Source organism: Delphinapterus leucas, chromosome 21 (assembly GCF_059928025.1).
Source record: "Delphinapterus leucas isolate spDelLeu-1000000601 "Yukka" chromosome 21, BTC_Dleu_Yukka2, whole genome shotgun sequence".
NCBI classification, from domain to species: Eukaryota; Metazoa; Chordata; class Mammalia; order Artiodactyla; family Monodontidae; genus Delphinapterus; species Delphinapterus leucas.
This window is the reverse complement of record NC_143149.1, coordinates 16,611,773-16,633,399: the sequence shown is the minus strand read 5'-3', so window position 1 is coordinate 16,633,399 and position 21,627 is coordinate 16,611,773. Positions and strand designations below refer to the sequence as shown.

The 21,627-nt window shown below is 37.7% G+C and overlaps 1 protein-coding gene and 1 pseudogene across 5 annotated transcripts in view; one reads left to right on the top strand and one right to left on the bottom strand.

Moving 5' to 3' along the window:
* L1TD1 (LINE1 type transposase domain containing 1) overlaps positions 1–21,627 on the top strand; it is a 1,087,927-nt gene that overhangs the window by 220,651 nt on the left and 845,649 nt on the right. For all 5 annotated transcript variants that reach the window (XM_089903542.1, XM_089903540.1, XM_089903541.1 and 2 more), the window contains one exon: positions 16,151–16,328. The gene's annotated coding sequence lies outside the window, so the exon portion shown is untranslated. The remainder of the gene's footprint in view (positions 1–16,150; positions 16,329–21,627) is intronic.
* Positions 14,910–16,794, bottom strand: LOC149744431 (SNRPN upstream reading frame protein pseudogene; annotated as a pseudogene).

Below are 21,627 nucleotides of genomic sequence, written 5' to 3'. Positions count from 1 at the left end.
TTTCAACTTGGTGGCTAAAAATATCATCTCTTGGATCTGAGCTATAAATTGTCTCCATGATATTCCTATACTCTAGCTCAGTCCCTAGACTGGGGCTGGGGAGGGACCAGCAGTTACTCTGAACTCCTGGTTTAACCTTGGCTCACTTTTGGTCCTTTAAAACCTCTCTCTATCTCATAATTTTTCCACTTTGGCTTCTATTGCGGAGTGCCCGATTTCTATACATTCCCAATTTAAATTTCCCAAAAAGAGAATCCCACTGGTTCATTTTGTTCCTGTATGTGCAGAATTTTTAATGTCAGCCCCCCCCCCCGCCGAGTGGCTACTCTATGAATTGTTCTGTGTTCTATTCTGTTGTGCCTTCAGGGGGATGGGAATCAACTGGTAGCCCACAAAGAAGCTAGGACATTGTGTCAGGTGGGATTGCTGGTGCCCCAGAATCATTGTTTTGCTCTGACCAGCTATCTGTGGAATGTCTCTTTTGTGCAGTATTTCTAGTTATAGTGATATGTTTGCACTGCCTTGTGCATTTTGTGACCAATAGCCTGAGAATGCAAAATCCTGGGGTTAGGAGTGTGGTGTGTGACACTATGACTAGGCATTTCTCTGGGTGAAACTAAGAAAAATGCAGCCAAGGAAACTGTATGTTAGTGCTTTCATTTTGTTTCAGTATAGGTCTGCCTGGATGATCAAAACAGATGGAAAAGAGTCATGTGGGGCAGTAATACTGTTCTTTCACCTCCTGGAGAGTCAAGCCTTATATTGGGAGATCTAATATCTCATTACACTTCCTCCCTGTTTTCTCTCATGCTGGGGTCAGCTAGAGTTTACCAGAGATGTTCATGTGTATATTACCTTTATTCTCGAATAGGCTTATATCTCGGTTGCAGACATTATAACTTTAACGTTCAGCAGCTAGTTAAGAAATTTTTTTTATTAACTTGATAATGCTCAACTTGATGTCTTTTCATAGCACTGTCAGAGATTACTTGTATTGCCTTTTATCTATTGACTATTTATGGGCATCCTAGATATTTAGCCCCATGTTACATGTTTTCTTTCCTGGGTTTTTTGATAAGAATTTTAAGGTTGACATTATTATGATCACAAGTATAAACAAGTGTGTAAAGATGTTGCAATGAATTGCAAGGTTGCTATTATTCATGATGCTTAAGCAAATGAGGATGCAATTAATACTTGCATAAAGAACTGGTATAATGTCAGTCCGGAAACTGCAAATCTTAGGAAGATATTTGGATATTTCAGAGCAGCGAATTGCTATGAATGAAATGGTTAATCATTTTGATACATCTTGGGGGAAAATTAGGCTAATTTTCAGCATAAGCCGCTTCTTAGCATTATCCTCACAAGGTCTTCTGAGATAACACAGCAGTTGCCGTTGCTAATAGGCTTTATATCTATTAAGTTGTTAGCATTTTTTCTTGATACACTGATAGAATGAGTTTCAAGAATACTTAACAGTGCAATAGCCTCCAGCTGCCAAATGCTAGATTTAATTATTTATTAGGACCAACATGAGTGTTTAGACATACTGCCTGCAGTGCAGCACATAAGTATTATTAAAATTGAAATTAGAGATCCAATTATATAGAGTTAGAGAATGCCAGTATTTTGGGACCTTGGAGATGGTCTATTTCCTTCTATCAATATTTTGTAGAAAAATAAAATTGAGACTCAGGGAAAGGGAGTGAGTTATCCAAATTTATTCATCAGGTTTAAGGCAGAAACACAGTGTAACCTCAACTCTTCTGCTTCTCAGTTCCAGGATTTCCTCATAGTACTGAGCTATTTTATTTCCAATTCCTTTATTTTGCTGTCTTTCCAATGTATTTTGCCATTGCAACATTATCAATATCCTATACTTTACCCCAAATGTTTAATTTTTTTTTTTTTTTTTTTGCGGTACGCGGGCCTCTCACTGCTGTGGCCTCTCCTGCTGCGGAGCACAGGCTCCGGATGCGCAGGCCCAGCGGCCATGGCTCACGGGCGCAGCCACTCCGTGGCATGTGGGATCCTCCCAGACCGGGGCACGAACCCGCATCCTCTGCATCGGCAGGCGGGCTCTCAACCACTGCGCCACCAGGGAAGCCCCAAATGTTTAATTTTTTATCATTATTTCCCTTATAAATAAAAATACTAGTTGTTATTGGAAAGAAAACCTACTCTACTCTTCCTTTTGTTTTTCTGTTACTATCACACTCACACTTCTGACACCAGATGTGTTGTGTGTATGTGTGTGTGTGTGTCTGTGGTGTGTGTTTTCCTGCAACTCTGTGACACCAGTAGGTTGTCCTACAGTTTAACTCAATTCTGACACTAGTTACCTGGAGATAGTGTCAGGTCCCACAGGTTAATGGCTCAGTCCCACAGGACTGCCCCCACTCCTTCAGATGCCAGTTGCAAGTCTACGTTGTTACGTGCGCTTCTGACCAATCAGCTGTAAATAGGAGGTTCCCAAGACAATCTCCTCGGATTTGATTATTTGCTAGAGTGGCTCACAGAACTCAGGGAAGTACTTATGTTTATTGGTTTATTATATAGTAAAGGATATGACAATGGATACAGATAAACAGCTAGATTGAAGAGGTACTTAGGGCAAGGTCTTGGAGGGTCCTGAACGTAGGAGCTTCTGTCCCCGTGGAGTTGGGCTGCATCACCCTCCTGATTCGGAGAAGTATACACCAACCTGGAAGCCCTCCAAACTGCATACTATTAGGATTTTATGTAGGCTTCACCATGTAGGCATGGTCAATTATTAACTCTATTTCCAGCTCTTCTCCCCTCTCTGGAGAATGGGAGATGGGGCTGAAAATTCCAAGCCTCTAATCCTGGCTTGGCCTTTCTGGTGACCAGCCCCACCCAGGAGCCCACCTCACCTCATTAAGACAAAAGACACTACTACCAGGAACTTCCAGGGGATTTAGGAGCTCTGTGTCATGGATGGGGTCAAAGATTGGAACAAAAGATGCTCCTAGTGCTCTTATCAATGAGGAAGCTATAGGGATTTTTAGGAGCTCTGTGTCAGGAACCAGGGGCAGAGATGTAATTTTTATTTCACAGTTATTACAGACAATTATTCTATCATTTTACATTTTTTGGTTCAGTATGAAATTAGTAACAAATGTTATAGGAAGTGCTCAAGTCCTTCAGAGCACAACAGAAGGAGGCTAAATGACGGCTACATTGTGAATGGACAGAAAATGGCTCTCTTATGGACTACTGCATATTTGACATTATTGAACAGATCCATTAGTCCTCATTTTTTTTCTTTCTGAAAGTGATGGATTTTAGGTGTTACGTTTTAAAAGTTATTTTGAAATAATTATAAATTCACAGAAACTTGCAAAAAAACGTACAGGGACATCTTATGTACTCTTGACTCATTTTCTCCCAATGGTGACATCTTACATCACTATAGTACAGTATCAAAACCTGATATAGTTATACAGTTTTATCATGTGTGTAGATTTGTGTCATTACTACCACTACAATCAAGATAAAGAACTGTACTATCATCACAAGGCTTCCTTATGTATCCCTTGGCAGCCACACCTACCCTCTTCCCCTGCAGCTCTTACCCTTGGTAACCACTATTCTGTTCTTCATCTCTATAATTTTATTTCAAGAATTCATATAAATAGAATCATACAGTATCTTAGGTTCTTTAGATAGAAGAAATGAGTCACAGAGATTTTTGTTAGCTCTGCAAAATAATTTTTAACAATCATTTGTTTCAAGTCCTATATGTCTTGAAAAATGTGCTTTGTCTTTTCCCGTATTTTCTGATATCAGGATAGAAAATCAGTAAGAAACCAAAAAAAAAAATCCCATTTTTCCCACTTGAAACATTTATTGTTCCATTTTCTCGTCCTCTCTGCTTTTCATCATACAAAAGTAACTCATTGCTTTTTCCTTCTAAGAAAAATTAGTAATGAATCTTTAATATAGTCTTAAATGAAAGCCCAGATTACCTTTTAAAACAATTTTGTTATACGTGTTCCTTTCTGGGCTTTTATGATAATTTGTCAAAATGGAAATAGATATTTAGAAAACAACATACAAAATGATCTTGCTCTAGGAATGCATCATTTCTGAGAAAGTACCACCTCTTCCAAATGTCTGTGAATGTTATTCATATTGTCCTTCTCTTCCTTTTATTCAAATTCTGTAGTTTTTTACAAGTTTCTATAACTAGGGTAATGAAATGTGAAACCAACTGATTACCAATTACAACTGATACTAATGATGGCTACTGGGAAGCTACCTATATAGCTGTGCTGTATCTAAGGTCTTGCTAGCTTTGCTGAGTTGCAGGGATTGCCTAACTGCTAAATGCAAACTTATTGATGCATATAAGAAGCCATTTATATTAATATAATTAACAGACCCTACCTAACTCTGATGAAAAATTACTTGAAAGTAACAGAGGAGAGAGTCCTCATTTTAGAGTAAATGAACTATTGGGAATAATTACAATTAGTCCAACCATAATTGGATTTAATGAGACTGAATAGAAACAAATTAGACATAATTGGAAGTGAAGCAAAAGTCAATTAAATCTTTATAATTTTAACTTTATAAAAGTTATTGAATTAAATAACCAGGATCAATTAGCAAAGGAAATAAAGCCATGAAGTGCATTTCTAGGAAATTGGTACTTTTTTGAGGGGAAAGGTATTGTTTCCCTGAATGATTAGAGTTCAATGAAAGTTAGTTTAATCACTTTTGCTGCCTTAGCAGTTTAATAACTTCAAATGAAGTAATTATGCAAATTTATAATTTTACCTACAAACTGCTACAGAAGTTGTTTTAAGGAATCAAGTGGAATTTATTTGATAGAACAAAATAGCGTATTAATAAAATTCAGAGAATTCAGGTGCTTTGGAATAAAGATAGGGCTGCTCTTACTCAATATTCACTTCAGGACTCTGGTTCAGCTGTATGAGAATTACAGTTGACCTGTTGGAGAAATTGTGTGGTTGAAAATACATTCACCACTTTGCTCTTTATAGACTTGCTCTGGGAACCAGTCCTTATTCCTGTAGCACTGCTGTCAACCCCAACTACCATCACACTAAAGATCCCAAGTCAGTTTTTATTCAGTAACTTAAGTGAAGTTCTGTGCAACTGGTCACCTAGCAACTCAATGCTAGTAACCTGTGGTTACCAAAACGGTCTCCTCACAATACAGCCAAGGGCAATCAGAGTGTTGTGATTTCTGCATCCTCAGTGTGCAGGGAAATGTATATCGTGACTCGCTCTGTGATGCTTAAACACCTTCAAAAGGGCCCCTTAGCATGTACTGACTTTGAAATGTGATGGAATAAGATTGCACTTTTGATTCAGTAAATAAACTGTTATTCTCTAATGATGATAAAAATATTAATTCTGCAATGCCTGGCACAAAGGAAAAAACAACAGCAAATCAAGTTCAGGAAGTAAATCTATATGAGATGTGCAGATGCAGCACAGCTTTCTAGACATAATCCTACATTATGTCTGAAACAAAACCATTTCCATACACTGCAGGCATTGTAAATTCTTTGACGAAGCACATTTTCTCCAGTTTTTTCTTTAAAGACAAGTGCATATTTAATCAGGTTAAAGTCAATGGAATTATGATATTATTAATGCAGTGGGTAACTCCATCAGTGATGCAGTGAGATTTTGTTCAAAGATATGAACTGAGAGGTGTTTGAACTCAGACTTTGGAGAATAAAGGACATACATTTGTAAATAAGAAATATCCCCACTTTCATCCCTTATATACCATAACACACCCAGCCCCATCCACCTATGATCCTTACATAACAATGTCATTCCTGACAAAGCAGGCCTGGCCAACCTTTGCATCTCAGGAAAAATGAGGGGATTCCCAAGATTCATGGCAAAGGCTGCTACTGCTTTTGTAGTGGTGTGTGGGTGAAGTTTTCTCTGTGCATATAGATGCCGTGTTGAAGCTAATGGATTTTTCAAGAATCGGTTTAAAGTCAAATGATTCAAATACTTATCCCTGATCTCCAGGCCTTTCAGGGCTTTGGTTATTTCTTTGTGTTAGGGGATGTTAGAAGCAGTGTTTCAAGTCAGAGCAGGTGATGCTTAGACAGGAGCAAAAGTAAAAGAAAAGGAGAAACTGAGAAAGGCCGAAAATGGAAAATCAGCACTTAGGTCTGGCGTTATGCAAGATGGATCGAAAGGTCTTCTTGGGCCCCATTTTCTAGATCTTACCAGTCCTCTGTGATTTTCCACCACTTCTTATCCCTTTGGGTCTGAATGAAGAGAGGAAAGCAATAACTAGATAAGAGAAATGAGGAGCAAAGAGCAGGGAGGTAGAAATGGTAGTAGTGGAAGATGGAAACCTTGAAGTATGAAATAGAATAGTTTGAACTGCAGCTATTACTACTGTAGTTCTCCTCAAACCTGCTCTATTTTTATTAAAATGTACATTGAATGCTTCTTGTGTAAATGATATTTTGATAAGATTTGATAAACTTTTGAGGATGTGAATCATCAGAAGGAAGGATTAAAGGACTGATTATTTTAATGGTCTGGATCTTTTACCAGTAGGAAACACACAACAATGCTTGTGCTCTTTGCTGAGTTTACTCCCTACTCCCATCACTCACCAGAATGGTACATTTATTTTTTTTTTTACCAAGGATGAACCTACATGGACACATCCTAATCACCCAAAGTCCATAGTTTACCTTAGGGTTCACTCTTAGTGTTGTACATTTTATGGGTTTGGACAAAAGTATAATGATGAATATCCATTATTATAATATCACACAGAGTATTTTCACTGCCCTAAAAATCCTCTGTCCTCTGCCTATTCATTCCCTCCACCTCCCTCTCTCCCCACAAACCACTGTTTTTTAAATTGTCTTCATAGTTTTGCCTTTTTCAGAATGTCATAAAGTGGGAATTATACAGTATGTAGTCTTTTTTAGATTGGCTTCTTTCACTTAGTAATACGCATTTAAGTTTCCTCCATTTCTTTTCTTGACTTGATAGCTCATTTCCTTTTTTGCACTGAATAATATTCCATTGTAGGGACACCTGTTTATCCATTTACCTAATGAAGAGCATTTTGGTTGCTTCCAAACTTCGGCAATTGTAAATAAAACTGCTATAAACATCCATGTGCAGATTTTTGTGTGGACATAAGTTTTCAAAGCCTTGGCTAAATACCAAGGATCACAATTGCTGGATCGCATGGTAAGAGTATATTTAGTTTTGTAAGAAACCACCATACTGTCTTCCAAAGTGGCTGTGCCATTTTGCATTCCCACCAGCAATGAGTGAGAGTTCCTGTTGCTCCACATCCTTGTCAGCATTTGGTTTTGTCAGTGTTCTGGGTTTTGGCCATTCTAATAGTGTATAGTGGTATCTCTCACTTGTTTTAAAGTGCATGTCCCTGATGACTCATGTTGTGGAACATCTTTTCATATGTTTATTTGCCATATGAATATCTTCTTTGGTGAGGAGTCTGTTAAGGTCTTTGGTGCATTTTTTAATTGGGTTGTTTGTTTTCTTATTGTTGAGTCTTAAGAGTTCTTTGTATATATCCTCATGTTTTAGATGGGCTCTTTTATTGTCTTTTTTTGTTGTTGTTGTTGAGGTACGCAGGCCTCTCATTGTTGTGGCCTCTCCCATTGCGGAGCACAGGCTCCGGATGCGCAGGCTCAGCGGCCATGGCTCAGGGGCCTAGCTGCTCTGCAGCATGTGGGATCTTCCTGGACCGGGGCACGAACCCGCATCCCCTGCATCGGCAGGCAGGCTCTCAACCACTGTGCCACCAGGGAAGCCCTAGGTGGGCTCTTTTAAACTGCACGGGTGGATTAAGTTTTTGTGTCTAGTTTCATTATTTGTGTTTAAGTGACTGGTTTAAGCCATTTAGATTTATGGTGATTACTGACATTTAGATTTACTATACTCTCTTATTTAGGTGGGTTGTTTTTTTTTTTTTTTTGCCTCAATTATTTATGTTTCTTTCCTGACTCCTATTGAATTGATGGAGTTTTAAAAATTCTTGACCCCCTTCTACTTTTACATAAGGAAATAAGCTAATATGGGCCAGAGTCAGCAGAATCAACACATAATTTATGTGTTTTGCAGTTTTGATTTGTGGGTGCTTGTTCAGCCATTCTTAACTGGTGGGAAGTTTGTGGGCCCCAGTTGTGAGTATGTCACTCAAGGGAAGTTTTATATTTGTTTCAGCCTCGGGTTCCAAAACATTCCCTACCTGGGATTTCTTTACATTTGTTTCTTGGCTTAGGTTTTCTTAGACCCTGCTGAAGTATATAAACTCAAAATCCAAACCTGTTTCAGGGTAGGACTGTGGTTTTTCATTCTCAAGGGGAAATTTTTTTCCTTTCCCAGGACTTAGACCGAGATGGATAAGTCCCTTTTTCACTTCTTTACTTTTCTTAGAAGCTTTTATTTCCTGATTCATGAGTTCTGAATTTATGCAAGGATCTCACTTCCAACTCTTTACCTTGCAGAGGCCCAAAGCCTTGTCTTCTGTCCCTTGCACAGCTTTGAAATCCAAGTTTCTAGATTCTTGGGATCAGCAAACGTTCCCAGAGCAGTCATAGTTTTTGTTCCCTTTGACCATTCAGGTTTTCTGCTTTGTGGTATTGTTTCTTCCCCCTCCCTGCGCCACCCCTCCCCCACCCCAGATATTTCTCTCGCTCTCTTGAAAACACAACTTAAATGGATGTAATTTAAATGGATGTATTTAAATGGATGTTTGCTGTATTTTATCTACTATTCTGTATATGTTTTACAGTAAGGGCTTTTCAGAATATCCAGTTCAACTTATTGCTGGAAGAGGTTTGTTTTAACTACCTTAGAAACACCCAATTCCATGGAGATAATATCTTATATAAAAGCCATTCTTGCCTCTTAACACATGAGGCTCTCAAGTATTTCTGTTGAGCCACATGGTGATCTACTGCCATGCCCTCTTAATACAACTGTACTTCTTTGAATGAGTTTTATAATTTTGATTGTTCCTTATGGATAGAATACTGGCTTCTGTTACTAGCAGTACACATTGGTGTCACTCTTGCTGTCAATTATGGGACATTGAAATCAGCCTTTATTCATGCTGGTCTAGCACAGGGTATAAAGAAAGATTACTGAGACCTTAATGACCTTAATGAGATCATGTGTCTAGTGTTCTGAAGCAATTCTCTATCCTGTAAGCAACTTCTGCATGTCCTGAAGTGTCCAAAACGCTCGGTAGAGCAAAATAAGCTACGTTTCCGATGAGTAGTTTATGTGACTTATTCCTTCTCTCTCTCTATAGTTCAGTACTTTCTTCTTTCTTTTGCAGGAACTACTTCTCTTCCCTAATTTCAGTCACAAATCTCTGCCCCTAACTTTAAGAGTAGGCACATAACCCAAGCTGGGCCAGTGACAGAAACCACACCGTGGCTACAGGATTGTAGAGTAGGCAGGTGATTCAGTTGGACCAATCACAGAAGGAAGTAAACAAAGAGAAACTTTTTGTCTCAGCTTAGAAAGATGCTAGCAGAGAGCCACTGGATTTATGTTTCCTGCTGTGGAGAAGAAGTGGGCCTCAGGTTGGAGGGGAAAAAGCTAACACACTAAGAAAGTGGCAATGAAAGACCTAGGGATAGGGAGTCTTGGCACCTTTTTGTGTCCTGGTCCCAGCTTGAGGCCCAGCTTTGCCCATGATCTTCCCGAAGTTTGGTTAGGGCAGCTGCCAGTTCCTTTTTTGAGATAGCTGGTTTGAGAGGGGTATCTGTCTCTTCCAATCGAGAGTCCTGATTCCTTAGCATCCTCTTTTAAAAAAGTATTTGTTAAGTACTTTTAGTATTCATTGACATGGTTTTGGTGCTGAACAAAGTGATTTATACAGAAATAGTCTCTGTATTTTAGGGTTTACATTCTAAGAACTGTACTTCTGGCACTCTTTTTTTAGAACTGCAAAGCTCAATGAATCTTTAATGTCCACTCTTTGAGTATATAGTTAAAAATTAATTTAATAGCTGACGGTCATCCATCTTTCCAAGAGGATCCTGACCTACTTCAATTGAGCGCTAAGTTACCTTTAGGCATTGGTGTGTGCAGAGCTCTTGGTGTCAAGGTTAAACTGTTCCCTTCTCTAACATGTAAGAAAATTGGTGCATAAAATCTTTCAGTGTAATAGCTATCCTTCTAGGCCCCTGGGCATTGGAGATTTGGTTATCTTTTCACTCAATTGATCCATTGTTTGCACTAGATAATTTGACTTTGTTCAAGTACACTGCTGTTTGTGTTTTTAATTCCAAATCTTACCTCATTATGAACAATTTTCTACCCTTTGCTCTGGGGAAATGCTAATGCTGCTTGTTTATATAGAAAGTAAAGTTAAGAAGTCAGTGTTAACATTTTGGCTTGCTTTCACAGGCAAAAAAAGAGTAGTACTGTATTCATATGTTGAAATTTCTTTCACTTTTCCCCTCTTTATGTTGGATGTGCCTTTAGCCATAAGCTAGTACTTCATCCAGGTTGCTTCATGCATTGACTATTAACCACTGACAGTAATGTCTCCAATGAGTGTTTTGTTTCCTTTGATTAATTTGTCTCTACTTTCCTTGTTCTAAAGCCCATAGTGAGCAACCATATTTTATGTGGATATTTGGAATAACAGTGAAGTTCACCACTGTGTTTCCTTGGCTTAAATCAAGATTTATCTGATGTGCTGAGGAACTGGGGCAGACTGGTGGGACTTGGAGGGCCTCCTTCAGTGATTGGAGGAGTTAAGTAGATCCACACTGTCATCTGACCAAGTGTGTACCTGACACTGTCAAAAATACTACCATTGGGCCACCGGGAGCAACCATAGTCAACTGTTGTTTTGTTTTGGAATAAGTCATTTTATGTGTTTTCAGTGAGCTGCAACATTTTCTTTCCCCCATAGAATTTTTTCCATTGAGTTGTGCTGTTGACTTATGTTGTAGAATTTTATAAAAACAGTCCAGTGATATTTATCCTTGCATCTCTTATAAAGTGGTTGAGGGTGTTATTTTTATGTTTCACAATGACTTCTTGATGAGAAACCAAGGAAAAATTGCTTTCTGGACTCCCTATCCACAAAATCTGTACTTTGTTGAAACAACTTGTTTTATTTACACTAAGTGGACAACATGGATTTTGTTACCTTCTTTGGATTGACTACAAAGCATGAAAGCAAATCTGTTACTCATCTAGAGGACTGGTTGGCATTGTGATGAGTCTTTCACCTGGCTCTCTTTTCTTTCCCCTTGCCTTACACTTCACCTCATTTTTTCTTTACTTTAAAAAATTATTTTATCTTATGATTTTATATGCATTTTAATACAATTCTTTTTATAAAAAATCAAGGAATAAAAAAAATGGGGTAGCCTAATTTTGCTCAAACTTTTACAGTGTCACACTCTTCTAATAGAGGTAGCCCAAAGCAATAAGCAACAAAGCTCTCTACCCAGCCAAAGTAGCTGTCTCTAAGTACCTGCATTAAAATCCCATGCCCATGGCTTCAAGTGATTCCCTTAGCCCTTATTTCAAAGCCTAATCTTATATTACATTTTATCTAAAGAAACTTCAACATGATTCCTCAGCTCATAGTAGATGGAAAATGAGAAAATTAGGAATAGGGAGAAAAAGTGCTATACGGGGTCACTGATAATAATGGCAGGGAGAAAAAAACAAGAAATAGGTGAAAAAGCTAAGCTATACAAATAAATCCACATATTTTAATAGACCTTTTTATATCTATTATGCATATGTATATATAATGTCTATTATGGATCCATATAATAGATTACATATTAGATTATATAGAATAAATTATATATTAGATTATATACAATATTCTATATGATAGATTCTATATATCTATTGTATTATATAGGTATATAATATCTATATATGTTATATAGATATGATCTAATATTCATAATGATGACTGACTCAATTATCTAGAAATTTTGGCTGTCCAGAATCCTCATATTCTAAATGCTAGGTGATTAAGTTTTATATTATTAAACTATTATACTACATTTAAACTTCTAATTCACGTGAATTATGAAAAAAATTGAAGAGCCACACATGGAAATATTTAACCTCTGAACCTCTCATGGCAACATTGATAAAATAGATTAGAAAATACATTGATAGAGGCTTAATACCTTCTAGTTTCACTTGAAAAGTGTCGTTTAATAGTATGCAAATGATTGAATAGATCTGTCTCTGGGGCCTCCATAGAACAGCTTCTGTGTCTTTGTTAGCATGCAGAAATGCTCCATTGAAAATTTAAGCTGAAACTGTGTGCATTGTATTACCTATAATTACTATAATCCGCTTGGGTAAATGTGAGATTTTTTTCAATTTATAAAAAGTGTATGCCCATTGTAGATTCAATTCATGTAGGTTATGTATGTGTAAATATTTATTGACAGGAAAGAATAAACCCGTGTCTTTTATAACTGATAAACTCCTGAATTTATTCTTGGAAACATCTAGTTAGCCTCTGTGGGGAGCACAGGGCTTTCCCTTAACCTCTTGTTTCTGAGTGTTGATCAAGGTCAATAAAATCCATTTCCCCCAAACAAGGAATAGTGCTCCAGTTCCATGGTGTGGATTGATTCACATTTTCTAGAAATGGGGCCTTCAAGGAGTGAAAATCAGAGTATGTGTGGTTTCTCTTCTCATTCTAACCATAAGATACTGAGGGACATTTATCTCCCTTCCAACGTTTCTACAAGGCAGAGGAAAGAGGGTTTCAGGCACCAATCTGGTTGTGTGGCAGCCTAGCCCTCAGCTACAGCTCTGACTGGAGAAGGCCTAGGTTGCCCCTGGGCTTTGAAGAAAATGTTCCTATTCTCTCTCTGCTTTCTCTTTCTCTGACCCTGGGTGTATGTAACTCTGAGATTCCAATTTGCTTTCAAGAGGATGGAGTCCATTTACGTCTCCACACAAGGCTGAAAGAGTTCTCCAGGTGGTTCATCTGTGGAGTTTGGGGCCAAAATCTCACTCACCTAGTAATAGATGTTGCATTTTATTTTACTTTTTTGCATTTGTTCTCTGTAGGCATAGTTTTCTGGAGGGTTTCACAAAAAGGAGTGGTGACTGGGCCAGGGAGAATGAATTGTCTCACCTATATCATCTTAAGTTTTCATTTAAAAAATCGATTTGTTTTGAGTGGGAAATTAGTGCACATGGTTAAATATATTAAAAAAGTATACATTGAAAAGTCTTTCTCCTGATCTCACACTTGTCTCCATCCAGTTCCCATGGCCCACATCATTAGAATACTATTATTATTAGTTCCTTGCACATCCTCTCAGCGTTTCTATTTGTATATGCAGACAAAACCAAATATATACCTTAGTTTCTCACTTTTTACAAAAATGATGGTATATTAAACACACTGTTCTAAGCTTTGCTTTTTCTGTAAACAATATTCCATTTCAGTCAGTATGTAGAGTTTATGCAATTTTTTAATCCCATTGAATATACTATAATTTACTTGACCAGTCCCCTATTGAAAAATGGTAAGGTAATTTTCCAATCCTTTGTTGATAATGCTTCAATGAATACAGTTATACATACGTTATTATGAACATATTCAAGTACTTATATCTGTTGTGTAAACCCCAAAGTAGAATTGCTCTGTCAAAAATTATATGTATTTGTAACTTTGATAGATCCTATTTGCCTTGCATAGGGATAGTAAAATTTTACACTCCACAGCTCCATAAAACTGAGTTTTTGCCAATCTGAAAGGTTAAAAATGGTATTTCAGGGTAATGTAATTTGCATTTCTCATTTTATAGCTGAGGTTGACATCTGTCAAAGAGTCATTTGAATTTTTCTGAGAATTATCTGTTTATACCTTTGGATCCTTTTGTTTACTGTTGCTAATCCTTCCCTTATTGATTTCTAAAACTTCCTATATATTAGAAAGACTAACCATTTATCTGTGATATGGTTATAGATGTTTCCCCATCAATCTGTCATATACCCTTTCTTTTATGAATGGACCATCATTTATTCATTACAAATGATAGTTGGGAGGACTATGTAATAAAATGAAGGAACATTAATGATATACATGTAAGTGGAATAGTTTAAAAGCATGATTACAATTAACTACATTTTCAAAAGAAAAGCAAATGGGCAAAATGAAAGAAAATTCAACCTCATGCTGCCGCGGTTGAAACATGGGTATTTAAAGTCTGTGGTTTACCTTCCCATTTTTCTTGGCTATCACTGAACATGATTTAGATTTTTATAATGAAAAAGAAAACATATCAATTGTTAAAACGTCTTTACCCATTTACATGTATAGAAGACTTTAGCACGAGCCTTAGACCTGACCCTTATCCCAGAAATTCATCTGGTTCTCTACCCTGGAATATTTACTTCATACACTCTCCTTCTACAACCCCTTTCCTTTCACCACATTGTATAGTATCACCACTCCCCTATTGCCTCCACCTTAGTGTCTTCATCTTTGAAAGTGGTTCTCTAAGAGAGAGGTTACCCAACTTTTTCTTTTAAAGGGAAAGATAATAAATATTGTAGACTTTGCCTGCCATTCAACCTGTCACAAATACTCCCATCTGCCACTGTACTGCCCATAACAGCCATAGGTCATACTTAAATAAATAAGACATGGCTGTGTGCCAATAAAATTTTATTTACAAAAACAGGCAATAAATGGGCCACATACTTTACCAAATCCTGCTCTAGAACAATCCTAGTAACTAGTACTGTTTAGATGAAACCAGCACTTGAAACTCAGCAAATTGGATGGCCCTACTTACAGATCATAATGTATAATTTAAATAATACTTTACTCAGGAACTTACGAGAGTATGTAAACTGCACTGAGGACCCAAAAAATTCTTGGTTAAAAAAAGTCATATGAGCACTTATTTAAAAAATGCCTGTACTCTGGGGAACAGCTGAGGACAATGATCAGATTCTGTTTGCAATCAAATCCAAGCAATTACTGGGGAATGTTGGGCAAAGGATTCAGCTGGGGAGGGTTTTCCCTTTGCTTTAAAATTCGAAATGATGGCCATAAACAGGCCTAATTAATTTGAGTTGAGGGGTTATATTTCAAAACAGAAATAAAGAAAATCTAGAAGAAAACTCATCTATAAACCCCTTTCCTCTCTTAGTTTCTAAAAAGTATATTTTAAACCCTTTGGATTGAGATCTTAAAATTTTAAAAAGTCAGAAAGGAAAAATAAAGTATTAAATCAAAATTAATAGCATTTTCCTAAAAATCTAAGCAACGAACACAAGAAGACACACTGTAAATAAATCTACATAACATTGAAAAATCATAGATTAATAGCTTTATTACATTGTCAGCTGATTCAAAAACTTTGATAAAAACAAGGTAAGAAAAAGATAAAAAAAAATTAGTAAATAAGCATGGGAAATAATTAGCTTCTCATTTGCTAATGGATGTGATGTGTATTTATAATTCAATAGAAACAAATTGTATGTAATTAACATAACCAGTGCAGATGAAAGTGTAACTGGCACTATATCTTTTCACAACAATACAGACTAATATAATTCATAATACAATTCAGAAAATGTACCTTAATTTCAAATTCCTTGACTCTATTTATTTTTACCTCTGCATATCCAAGGAAATGATCCTATCTAAAGTTTTATGCAAAGCAATTCACTGAAGCTTTATTTCAAATTACCAGCAGAAAAAATGAAGTTTCTCACAAAAAGGAATTATAAAACATATTAGCAGGATATTCATCAGCTATTTATAAGGAGATATTTTTCATATGTTCAGTTGAAAATCAGTACAAGTTAAATATGAATAAAACTACCTAAAAAGCAAGGACTATACAATGTCTGGAAAGTAACACATGACAAAAGTGTCAGGGTAAAAGCATGAAGATCCTGCTTTTACTTTTTTAAACTTTCTGCTATGTGTTTATTTGTATGAAGCCTTTAAGGAAAAACAATTTTTTGAACATATCCCAAATAATTAAATGACCTCCAAACATGCTACCCTTTAATTAGTTCTTTATTCTTGATCACGACTGCATCAGCTCTAACCTGTTTTGTTTTGTTTTGTTTTCCCTCTTGGAATCAGCTACCTGGGTGTTCCCATACTGCTTTAATCACCTCTTGGTGTCTCAGCTAAGAATGCCTGTCTCAGTTCCGCCTGGAAATCCACCACAGGTACTGCTGAGATCGCCTTGGGTACAGGTGACACTCCTGGTCGCTCAGTGAGGCTCTTCTTCTCCGTTTGGCTTGGACTTCTACCTCTGGTACGTGCTGTTCTGTGGTCCGTCTCAGGTGTAAACGGTCCCTAGCCCGCTCCATCTTGACGCTGACCGCTCCTCAGAACACAAAGTTAGGCATCTCTGGCAGCCGCTCCACTCTGCACTGTCATATACCCTTTAGTTTTGCTTATTATTTCTGGCCAAATGGAAACTTTTTCTTTACGTAGTAAGTTGTTAGTATTTTAAGTATTCTGGGTTTTCAGAAATAGTTAGGCTGTATTCACTTTCGGTTTTAAAGGAATTCTTCCATATTATTTTATGTTACTTTAATGGTTTTATTTATATTTAAATTTTTGTTTTATTTAGAGTTTGTTCTGGTATGTAAAATGAGAAATGGATTCAATTTCACTTTTTTATATGTCTATCTGGTTCGAACACCGTTTACTGAAATATTCCACCTTTGCCTCATGATTTGACTAATCCTCTTCACTAGGAGGGCCGGTGACTGAGGTGAGAGATGCTGGCAACCTGCCTCTCCTGGGGTGGACTCTTAGCCTTTTGACTGGGAGTGGTGTTAAAGGAGCTCGCATCTTGTTGGCCTCAAGAAATAGAGTAGACATTCTGTATTATGAAGTTGCGGAAGGAATGGGAGCAGGTTCTGGCTGAAATGTCACCGATTCCCACTGTTCTTATTGACGTTTAGGAGTTTTTCTTGAATAAATGCTTACTGATTTGCGGTATGCCCTTAGGTCAATTTCCAGAGGTTTTAAACATTTGTGTTTTATAATATTTACCAGTTAAATGGTTGTTTTGCTGAGGAGAGATGTATATGCCAAGTTTATCGCACGGCTTTCCTGGAAGTCTGATCAAATTCTTTTTTGTGTCTTTCAGCAATGTTTTAATGATTTGTTTGTATTTGTGTAACATTTGTTTATATATATCACATGTGATATGTATTATATTTACACTGATTGATATAATCATGATTGTCTTTTCATCTGCCTTATGTCAGATTTTATGTGTTTGTAAATTTTCAGAAGTTTTTCACCATGTAGTCTAATTTATTTGTTTGTGAAAAGTTTTTCTGGTAGCTAGGTTTGGATAGTTGCTCAGTGGTTTCAAATGATAGCTTTATATAGCGTTTTTAGTCATCCATTAATTTACATGGTGTTTGTTGCTTCTCTATTTGCTTGGTGTTAAAATTAGGTGTTTCCACTTTCTGCTTCTTCCTCCCTTCCTCTTACCACTGGAATTTAATCAATAGCATTATCAACGTTTATTTAGTATTTTCTATTTTACTGTTAAATATGCTTATATTTCTAAAATTTGATTTTTATCGCCTTAAATGATACACTTTGGCTCCCAGCTAATATTACCAAGAAGGTGAATGAGGTAAATCTCCTCAGGACTGCTACCTATTTTGTGCACATCGTGGCTACACAACTCCAGGGGTTGCTGTTCATGTCTAAGTGAATGATACCCCTCAGAACTGTGAATTGTAAAGAAAAAGTAAAAAATGGTAGGTGTCATAAGGAGGAGAAGATTCATTCTGGAGGATATCAGGAAAGGTTCCCCAGAAGAGGTATTATTTGAAGGTTGCATAATGTGTGCTGATTTCAAGGGAATAAGTGAGTTTTTCGTAAGAAAGTTTACTTAAAGAGAGAACAAGGTCCTTCAACAATATGCAGGACAGATAAAATGCCATCAATTTTCCTATGGAAAATCACCTTCCATACAGTGTGAAGATGTTATTAAGTCATAGTGAAACTCTCATTTCCCTGTTTAATAGAAAATTATCAGTGTAGTATTTTCATTAGTTTTCAGCATCGTGAAGGAAATATTCATGGGTAGTGCACCTTTTTAAAAACTGCAATCAAAGAATGCTCTCAATTATTACGTTAAAATTGATTTAATGATCACCATTCAACTAGAATGCTAATGTCTGGAAAAAGCTAGAAATGTAACAAGAGTTTACATTACCGACAAAAAGGCTTCAGGGTCAAACCTGCTCATACTTTTTATTTTTTTAAGGTTTAAAAGATTTTATTTATTTATTTGCGGTACGCGGGCCTCTCACTGTTGTGGCCTCTCCTGTTGCGGAGCACAGGCTCCCGACGCGCAGGCTCAGTCACCATGGCTCACGGGCCCAGCCGCTCCGCGGCATGTGGGATCTTCCTGGACCGGGTCACGAACCCGTGTCCCCTGCATCGGCAGGCGGACTCTCAACCACTGCGCCACCAGGGAAGCCCTAACAGATTTTATTTTAATGTTGTGATACCATATCACAAAGTAGGATTGTTTTAAGAACAGGAGGAATATATATATATTTTTTTAATATAATTTATTTTTTTATACAGCAGGTTCTTATTAGTTATCCATTTTATACATATTAGTGTATATATGTCAATCCCAGTCTCCCAGATGAACTGGTCATACTTTTAAATAACAGACACACATACGCAAGGGGACATTCAAATAAAAGAGTTTTGTTAATGCTCCTTTATTTAGAGTAAATGAAATGAGTCTGGATTAATGATTTGCGTGGTGATCACTCCACTTGTGTTGGGAGCCAATTAGGAGGATTCTATTGGCATTTTCCTTGTACCAATCAGCATTGCACAATATAGGAAGCACAAGGTCACATCTTTATGTTCTGAAAGCTTGAGTGATTACAAATTGCAGAGGTCCCATGCAGAAAGATCATTACCTGCTATGTCCCTTGTTTTCAAAAGTAATAATCAGGTTATCAGCTATAAGAATGTTTTTCCCTTTGGTTACCAAACAGGGAGGCTTTTATAATAGCAGGTCTGCCGAGAACAGCATAAGCCAACATTAATAAGTTAAAAGTACCACTGGGACAAGACAAGAATTGGCAGCACTGTTGATCTTGTTTATTCTGTGTGTTACTTTTTTTTCCTTCTTCTAGGTTCATTTCCAGACAGTCTCTTTTCATTGCTTGTGTGTTCATCTATGCAGATTTAAAATGCCTTAGTGGTGGCAGAGAGTAATTAGCATATACAGCCTGGAAACTCAACTTCTAAATTTTATTAATGAGCTGAGTTCCCCTTTATCTTTTAACTGACCCCCAAGAACATTAATGAAAAGTATCTAAATATGAATACAGGTGTAGTAATAAAGGAGAATTATCAGTCACCCTTAATTAAATTGGTGTCACCTTAGCTTTTAGTAGGGTAATAGGGTAGTATTGCCACCTGCAATCACTCAAGATTATTTTGCTCACTAATTAACTCACTTAAAAAAATTAAATGGGCTTCCTCGCTGTGCCCTGGGGCACGAATGGGTGAAGAGAAGGGTAACCAGCAAGGTGATTCTGGCAGCAGAGCAGGAGGTGAATTGAAAGGACAGGTTGTGAGTCAAGAATGCTGCCACAACCCAGGAGATTGGTTCAAGATGGCAGAGTAGAAAGATGTGCTCTCATGCCCTCTTGCAAGAACACCAGAATCACAACTAACTGCTGAACAATCATTGACAGGAAGACACTGGAATTCACCAGAAAAGATACCCCACATCCAAAGACAAAGGAGAAGCCACAATGTGACAGTAGGAGGGGCGTAATCACAATAAAATCAAATCCCATAACTGCTGGGTGGGTGACTCACAAACTGGAGAACACTTATACCACAGAAGCCCACCCACTGGAGTGAAGGTTCTGAGCCCCAGGTCAGGCTTCCCAACCTGGGGTTCAAGCAACGGGAGGAGGAATTCCTAGAGAATCAGACTTTGAAGGCTAGCAGGATTTGATTGCAGGACTTCGACAGGACTGGGAGAAAAAGAGACTCCACTCTTGGAGGGCACACACAAAGTAGTGTGCTCATTGGGGCCCAGGGGAAGGAGCAGTGACCCCAGGGGAGACTGAATCAGACCTACTTGCTAGTGTTGGAGGGTCTCCTGCAGAGGCGGAGGGTGGCTGTGGCTCACCGTGGGGACAAGGACACTGGCAGCAGAAGTTCTGGGAAGAACTCCTTGGCATGAGCCCTTGCAGAGTCTGTCATTAGCCCCACCAAAGAGCCCAGGTAGGCTCCAGTGTTGGGTTGCCTCAGGCCAAACAACCAACAGGGAGGGAACCCAGCCTCACCAGTCAGCAGACAAGCAGATTAAAGTTTTACTGAGCTCTGCCCACCAAAGCAACAGCCACCTCTACCCACCACCAGTCCCTCCCATCAGGAAACTTGCACAAGCCTCTTAGATAGCCTCATCCACCAGAGGGCAGACAGCGGAAGCAAAAAGAACTACAGTCCTGCAGCCTGTGGAACAAAAACCACATTCACAGAAAGACAGACAAGATGAAAAGGCAGAGGGCTATGTACCAGATGAAGGAACAAGGTAAAACCCCAGGAAAACAACTAAATGAAGTGGAGATAGGCAACCTTTCAGAAAGAGAATTCAGAATAATGATAGTGAAGATGATCCAGGACCTTGGAAAAAGAATGGAGGCAAAGATCGAGAAGATGCAAGAAATGTTTAATAAAGATCTAGAAGAATTAAAAACAAAGAAACACAGATGAACAACACAATAATTGAAATGAAAACTACACTAGAAGGAATCAATAGCAGAATAACTGAGGCAGAAGAATGGATAAGTGACCTGGAAGACAGAATGGTAGAATTCACTGATGTGGAAAGGAATAAAGAAAAAAGAATGAAAAGAAAGACAGCCAAAGAGACCTCTGGGACAACATTAAACACAACAACATTGCATTATAGCGGTCCCAGAAGGAGAAGAAAGAGAGAAAGGACCCGAGAAAATATTTGAAGAGATTATAGTTGAAAACATCCCTAACATGGGAAAGGAAATAGCCACCCAAGTCCAGGAAGTGCAGAGAGTCCCATACAGGATGAACTGAAAGAGAAACACTCCGAGACACATAGTAATCAAATTGGCAAAAAATAAAGACAAAGAAAAATTATTGAAAGCAGCAAGAGAAAAATGACAAATAACATACAAGGGAACTCCCAAAAGGTTAACAGCTGATTTCTCAGCAGAAACTCTACAAGCCATAAGGGAGTGGCATGATATACTTAAAGTGGTGAAAGGAAAGAACCTGCAACCAAGATTACACTACCTGGCAAGGATCTCATTCAGATTCGATAGAGAAATCTAAAGCTATACAGACAAGCAAAAGCTAAGAGAATTCAGCACCACCAAACCAGCTCTACACCACATGCTAAAGGAACTTCTCTAAGTGGGAAACCCAAGAGAAGAAAAGGACCTACAAAAACGAACCCAAAACAATTAAGAAAATGGTCATAGGAACATACATATCGATAATTACCTTAAACGTAAATGGATTAAATGCTCCAACCAAAAGACAAGGCTTGCTGA